The sequence below is a fragment of the Haemaphysalis longicornis genome, unplaced genomic scaffold (genome assembly GCF_048455015.1).
Source record: "Haemaphysalis longicornis isolate Haplotype H1 unplaced genomic scaffold, Haemaphysalis longicornis Haplotype H1 scaffold_3, whole genome shotgun sequence".
NCBI lineage: Eukaryota > Metazoa > Arthropoda > Arachnida > Ixodida > Ixodidae > Haemaphysalis > Haemaphysalis longicornis.
Genome location: NW_027526335.1, coordinates 100,251,312 through 100,259,238, shown reverse-complemented (window position 1 = coordinate 100,259,238; position 7,927 = coordinate 100,251,312). Strand labels below are relative to the sequence as shown.

General features: G+C 44.7%; 1 long non-coding RNA gene across 1 annotated transcript; it reads right to left on the bottom strand.

Moving 5' to 3' along the window:
• Positions 1–378: 378 nt before the first annotated feature.
• On the bottom strand, positions 379–3,241 carry LOC144173351 (uncharacterized). The gene is made up of 5 exons (XR_013323230.1): positions 3,095–3,241; positions 2,071–2,212; positions 1,733–1,891; positions 1,524–1,645; positions 379–1,031 (listed from the first exon to the last, which is right to left on the bottom strand). It is a non-coding gene; the product is annotated as an uncharacterized LOC144173351 (long non-coding RNA).
• Positions 3,242–7,927: the final 4,686 nt, after the last annotated feature.

Sequence of the window (7,927 nt, the reverse complement as noted above, 5' to 3'; positions counted from 1 at the left end):
GCTTTCCTGTTGGTATAAACTGAGGTCATTTGCCAGACTGGCGGATGCATTGGTATCAGAAGGAAACCGCAAGCACCATTCTAACGCAGCCTTGACATATGGCCCACAGTGATACCAACAATTAGAAAACAGAAACCGCCGCAGCAGTGTGGTCCCTGACAGTTCCCAACAGTTGCCTATCGGAGCGCAGTTCTATATAAAAGCTGGTCTGAGATACCTGGAGCGGCACACAGAGACTTTGGCTTCACCCGCCGCATCCTGTTCTGGGTTTTGGCTGCATGTAAAAGAAACAAGACTCGCATTAAAATACATACCAAACCTACTATTAGCACTGATCCAATGCTTTTCAAAACACTAAGCAAATTTTATTCACTCGTATTATTGCGTACATTTGAGATACGGAGACATATCTGCTTCCACTTGGGCAGAAAATGACCAGCGTACAGGATCAAATACCAAAGCCCCAAACCGTCTGTGTAAATATTTACTCTCACGTTTGCATCCATCAACAGCAGCACTGCCATAGAAAGAAATTTCGAGCGGCACTTGAATAATAAAAACGTTACAGTGCAGTGCCATTAACTACGTTAACAGAGTAACAGAGTAGCTTAGCTGCAAAGGCAGCCTGCGCTTTGTGCCAATGAAAAATTGCAAAGGAAAGCACGACTTCACTTTTTCAATTGACATGCCGCTTGCATCTACCAATCATTTGAACCACGACATATCTTTCCGAATAGGCTTCAACGTCTAACAATAATTTAAAACCCCAAGTAGAGTGACCACATCAACTTAAATGACACCAGGCTACTGTTAAATGGCCAGGAACTCTCTGCAAAAGTCCCAAGAACTCTCCAAAGTCGCATAAGTTTCAGGTGATTAAGATGAAATATACGGCGAGGAGGATGACCACATCTTGATGTGACAACGCAGGCGGAAAATCCATGACGTGTTTCTTGCAGACAATATTTACGCTGCCATTTTCTTCTCTCAAAATAACTGGACCTCGAGAATAACTGGACCACGTCATGTACCTTTAAGGAAGGAAGAAGAAAAGCTTGTTAGACGATGGCTTTAAATGAGTGAGTTGCTTAGGATACCCCTTTTATAGCACAGTAACCGATTCAAATATCAGCGATTTCTTGGTTTCTTTTCTGGGAATGCTGCTAACAATGTACAAAAAATATTAGCACAGACTGTCAGTGGCCGTTCTCTAATTCTGGAAAGCAACCGCGCTGGGCGTGGCCGTGGTGCCGTATTATCACAGCAGCAGCTCTCAATGTGAAAGCAAAATGTTTGCAAAACTTGAATGCAAAATAATAGGTTTTTTTTTGTCCACATGTTGCAGCATCCGAAACAGGCTGAATGTGAAGGTATTTCCCAATATTGGAGTTCACGATTTATTTTTAACAGTAAGATTTTGCTACAAAGAAAACTACTACAAATTCAGTCCCGCAAGAATAAAATGCCAGCTTCAATAAACACTACCATAAATTGAGTCCCACAAAAATAAAATGCCAACTTACCCAACTAAAATTAAGATGCAGGCGTTCCTGGCAGGGCCTCCTCGGAGTGCATTTCCAGGAAAGTTTTGCCAACGTGTTCCCAAAAGCTCTTACTGTCGTTTTCACCTACAGGTCAAGTTTCACTGAAATGGTGTTCCGAAGCCATTACGTATATTGCAACTACCTAAAAAGGGACCATCAAAGTTCCAGAACTGGGAGTGCGTACTTACTTGTAGAATGCAATGATTCATCCCGTACAACGGCTTTCATGTGTTTCCTTTTTGTGAACACACGCCTTCAAGAACGGTGAACACACGCCTTCAATAACCAGGAAAATGGCAGTATGCATTCCTTGTTCCATTGTTTTAAGTCCCGGTCCACCCTATTTCCTAGAAAATAAAAACAGTATAAAAAGATCGAAGCATAAATGTACGCTTCCCTCTAAGAAGGGAGTACTAAAAGATCTCGTACAATGCATGATTAGTTGTGCTAAAATTTATTTTGCAGCACGAGCCCTGGGAACGTTTTCAGGCGAAACATAAAAATATTTGAACATTTTTAGGCTCACCTGTCATTGCTCCATGCGGTGTGGTGAACGTCTGTATAATACGCAACACTCAAGAGGCACTCTTTCGTGGCTTTATGACTTCCACAATGCATTCATAATCTGCCACACTTGTCACGACGACGCCTCGGCGTGCCGAAGATATCTTCAGCCACAGTGAATGCCACAGCCATGATTTCAGAGGTATATGTAAGGAATGGAAATAATTCGTTTTAATTTATCAGCACACTTTCTATATACCCGCTGCGTGTTTCCACATTTCTTCCCCTCTACAAAAGAAACGTTTGTTACTGCGGTACTGCTAAGACAACTGTCCCTTCCATTTCCCTACACTTCAGGCAATGTTATTTAAAATAGATCATCTCAATTGGTCAAAGGAATTGGAAGAAACATGGAACAGAAACATGAAACATGGAATCATGGAACAAATAAACGTAAGATGACGCCTTGAAAACACATCAACACAACTCGAAATAGCGTCTACCTTGCGCGCAACGGGCAAGGTCGAAGAATCCAGGTCTGGTAAGCACAGTAAATGCATTCTACGCAGCAGACTAACACAACGCCGCAAGTACCACGCAAGTTTTAAAAATACCAATAAATCTAAGGACGGACGCTCCGACAAACTTGCTTGGAAGTTGTACACGTGTGCACGCGCGATTATCGCGAGCGACTAACCCGAGAAGATTCGCTACCGCAGAGATACACAGCAACCGTAAATATAAAACTAAGCAAAGCCACACAGTAACGGAAAATCCAACCATGAAACGCGCAAATCAGCAACTTCCTTATAGCAATGGGTAACGTACGCAGTCAGAAATGTCCAGCCGACTCTGACGCACGAACACGGAAGTTTTGGTGAATTACGGCTGCAAACGTTTCTCCAACACAAAATGTTACACGCCGCGACCACAAGCATGGACGACACACGAATAACGGGCAGAGAAGCGGTATGTTTATCGGACGCAGTTAACAAGGATGTCACTGAACAACAACCGTTACCAGCACATAAATAAGCAGCACTGACCTTTTTTGCGCCTCCTGGCAAAACTCCACTTCGTCGAACAGGAAATACAGCCCGGGGATATGAAAAAATTCGCAGTTGCACGCCGCAATCAACCCAATCAAACTGCTAACGGCGCTCGGTTCTAACGGCGCTAACGGTTCTCGCCAGCGTGACCGAGAATTTCTTTAGTAAATATCAGGCGCATCGCGCGAGCAATTGAGAAACCCGCTTGGGAATGCCACTGGTGGCGCTGCATGCGGAAGACCATAAAATTAGCGGAGAGAATCCTGGAAGATGGGAGCGCTGCTGTCGTTTAAAGTGTTGATGCAGTCCCGATTTTCATCCGTCGTCGTCGTACCCGTTGCAGCCTCACTGTACCGTGAATCAACGCAAAAACAGCTCTGCCGTGCTGCTGCTGACGCATGCGCATGGAATGCGCTACTGGAGTGGCGGTCTTTTCCTGATGGCTTCGGCAAACGTTCGTTCTCGCCGTTCTCGCGGAGCTTTCCTCCATGTCTCGGAGGCTTTGGCGATGCGCCCCCATAAGAGCTCATACAAACTCGGCACACGTGATGGCTTTGATTTGATTCGGAAAACTGGCATATGCGTCTAAGCGGACGTTCACGCCCGCTGAGGCCGAAACGAAGCTCAGATAATAGCCGCGTTAGCGCGTTAATACTGGCTAAAGTTGTTTCTCGCGGAGGGCCGTGAGCATGGATGGCCGTGAGTGCGTGCGATATCCGAGCTTAACTTTGGATGACAATTTCTGCGTTACTGTTTACAATGAACGCAAAAGGGCGTGGCTTCATTTACTGCTTTTCTTGACAACAAGCCTTTCCGTAGTCAATAAAATATACTGCGACGCTCTTAGATACCCACGTTACATAAAGCTACTTACAGCTAATTAGCGAGTAATAATACATTGGCCCGTTTCCCAGCCCTTTTCCCTCCTGAACACCAATACTACAGGAAAACAGCAACTGGGCAAGCAGCTGGAGAAGGCGGATCATTCAATGAACTTCAATTACTATGACAAGACACAACAACAGCAAGTTAACTCTGCGCATTTTTGCCGTTACTGCACAGCATAATTAGGAATTACAATGTCATTTCAGCATTAATACATACAAAATAATGCAGGTATCACGTGGTATATTTAGTTGTCCAAGTTTAGTTCCGTTCACCCAATCAACCGATTTTGTTTTTGCTAGTGGAAATTAAAAGGGACTCACCTGTTAGCATTCCTATCGGACTTACTACTACGTCATGACCAACGACCTTAAAAACCATCGTGCACCAATATGAATAGTTTTACAAATACATACCGATATTCACAACGGCCTAGTTTGCTTATTTTAGATATATGTCGCTTCTCTACTAAAACAAATAAATAAAACTCTCGCATGGTAGACCGCTAGCGCCTTCCAGTGAAGTCTGGATAAACCAAAATGCGTTTCTCGTTTTTTTTATCTCTGCAAAGATGATATACAGCAGACTCCCGTTAAGACGAACCCCATGGGACCGTAAAAATGTATTCGTATTATCCGAAATTCGTCTTAAGCGGAGGTGTATTGCACTGTGGACGTTACAAGAGAAAAATGTTGTGGTTCTTATTCAGTGTTCCTTTTAACCAAGTTCGTCTTAACGAGGGTCTACTGTATTTCTAGAAGAAGCAAACCGGGTCGTTAGTGTCATTTCTGTGAATTTGTAAAACTTCTTGTATCGGTACATGGTACTTTTGAATTAGTAAGTCTCATGAATTTGCGTCATGAATTAGTGAGTCCCATATGAATTGGATCAGGTGAGTCACCTTTAATAGCATGCACGAGACGAAAAATGCTAACGAACATCCAAGCATATATAACTGCATGCGTGACATGCTGCGTGCAGTGTGAAATGCGGCACAGTCCGTTTTATATACCGCATCAGGGCATAAATAACGTGGACTAAGCACCTATTTTACAGCAGATTGTAGCCATTTATACGTTCCTGTAAAGCACTTAAAATTGTGGACGTACTACCACACAGCGAGCTGATGGCTGAGCATTGAGCAAAAAACAATGTTTCTGCGACGCTTTCTGAACCAAATGCAGAACATGCAATAGTCTCAACAACTATATATATTTCTTTATGAGGTATCCACAAAAGCCCACTGAATTCTTCAGCACAACCGCGGCTCTGTCCCAAACGCAGAAGGAGAACCTGAGGACATCTGGTCCTTCTCAAATTCAAGTCATTGGTGATTTCAGGCCTACTAAAAGACGATATTCACTAAAGCGGTTTGAGCGCCGCAGACAACCTGTGAGGGGTTCGTGGAATTTTTATTTTCGCTAAGATACCCTTTTCTCGCACCTTTCATGCTTTGTACGGTGTTGTTATAGCAGTGGACATATTTTTTCTGTCAAATAACGTCACTAAAAATACGTCTTAGCCGTCTTATATCATAGATATCGACGAAGTTTATAATTTTTTGTGGTGCGTGCGTGTGTGCGTGTGTGACTGCATGCATGTGTGTGTGTATGTGTGGGTGCGCGGGTGTGCGTTCGTGTCTGTATCTATGTCTGTGGGCGTGTGCGTCCAAGTGCTTGTGCGTGCGCTTGTGCGCCAAAGCGCGTCAAATATATATGTGGTTCATTGTTCCAGTTAATGCACGATTCAGTGCATACTTCACTGCAGCGCACAAGTTATGTGGAACAACACATGAGCAAAAAATATACAAAAGCACTGTCCAAACTTTTTACTGGGACATAAGTGGAACAGTAACTGGAACAGCCGACAGCTCATCCCCTCACTTATTCGGTTCCACATAATAACCACAAACCTAAAGAAAACAAATGCACAGTTCCAGATAAGATCCACTTATATCTTTCGTTCCAGTTATTCTTCGTTTAGATCCAGATAAAAATATGTGGATCGCAGCGTTTAACTGGAACTTACATGGAACCAGATTAAGAGTGCAACATGTGAATTTTGGTCAGAGCCAGATGAGGTGGTGAAGATCCGGGTTGGCGGCATTGAGGCACGGAGGGCACTTAGGTGTCAACAGAGGGGCGTACCATCGTCTGAAAGTTTCGGTGGAGTAGCTGTTGTTGGCTATGATTTATTGATGAATACTGAGGCAGATCGTGGGAGGTACAGAAAGGACGCGAGGGAGTCTAGCGGCGCACGCATGGAAATATTGTGCTAAACCTGCATGGTTTTTTTTTTTTCGCGAGAAGGAACTATGCACACAGGGACCTTTACACTACGTGTAGTTTTTTCGCTTACAATGGTGAAGGCTTGGGCGAGTTGGTGCATAATTACAAAGAGGGGAAGAGACTTACAGAGAAAAGCTTGTGAGGTCCGTGGCTCGTGGTGGACACAAGCAGCGCTCGTGGTTGTCACTTTCTTCACGTGTTTCGTCTGTGTTGCGCTGTTCCCCTCTTTTTGTGTAACCTTACGCCGGTGGGCAATTGCGAATGAGCGGATAATTGTGGGAACAAAATAATTCTAAATTGCTAACATTACTCTAGTACTCCCGATTTTACTGCCTGGTCTCCCCGGTTTTTTTGCCGCGATACCCTCGTTCTCAGCATCCAAGACTCAGCGTCATCGTTTCCTTGCTTATCGCACCACATAAAAGGGCACCCCAGCGGCTACCACGCCAGTGGGTATGTATGCACGGCAACAGCAATGTACTCACCGTAATTGTTCGTTGCACAGTTCACTGGATTCCTCGTGGCATGCAGCTGGGTCGCACCCTCTGAGACTGCGCACTCGTGTTCCTCGACGCACATTTGCTGTGTGGCGGCTAGGGAATTCCTCTGCCAGCCATCCGCATGCATCTCGATAGCCTTATCGTCGTTGAACAGAACCAGCCAGGTCCCCTAGGTTTTTTGCCAAGATACCCTCGTTCTCAGCATCCCAGCCTCAACGTCATCGTTTCCTAGCTTGGCGCTGTTGGCGCACCACATAAAAGAGCACCCCAGCGGCCACCACGCCAGTGGGCATGGATGCACAACAACAGCAATGTACTCACCGTTATTGATCGTTGCGCAGGTCAGTCCCCTTTCCATCCTACCTTGTAAATGCTTCAGGTCGGATGACCTCTGTGTTGTAGTGCTTCCATGCCCAGAAGCCTTCTTTGATCCATTCTGTGCCTTATTTTTGGTATTATGTGGTGACGTTGATGTAAACCCGGGGCTCAATGAGGTAATACTGCGATTAGTAAAGGAAACTAATCAGCGCTGCATTATAATTAAGACTAACCAAACGAACTTGTGAAAGGCAGTCGACGAACTTAAAGCCGCTCATGAATCGGTTGTTGCTTCTGTTTCTGCCATCAATACCCGCCTCGAAGCCGTTGCGATGCGGGCCACTACTCTCGAAGGTTGTCAGCGTGAGATGGCTTCTATAGACCAAACTGATTGTCTCCCTAATGAAATAATCACTCTACGTACAAGGCTTGACGATGCCGAGGACCACTCGCGGCGCGACAATCTTTTGTTTTCGGTTTCGCAGACAATCCCAAGGAAAGTTGGCAGGAAGCAGAACAGAGGATAGTGTCGTTTGCCTCTGAAAAACTAGACCTAGAAATTGCCGCAGAAAATATTGAGCCCATTCATAGGATAAGCCTATATATGCTCCAGAGAATAAGAGGCCTATTCTAGTAAACTTTCCCTCTTACAAAACAAAAGAGCTGGTGCAGTCAGCGATCATTGCTGGACGATACCGACTTTTACATTAAAGATGACCTTTCACTAGCCACACGAACTGCCCGCAAGAAATTGCTTGAGTACGGGAAAGGTCTTAATACCTCTTACAAACTACGCCACAATAGGATCTTTGTTGGCGGTAGGAACTACGTGTACAACG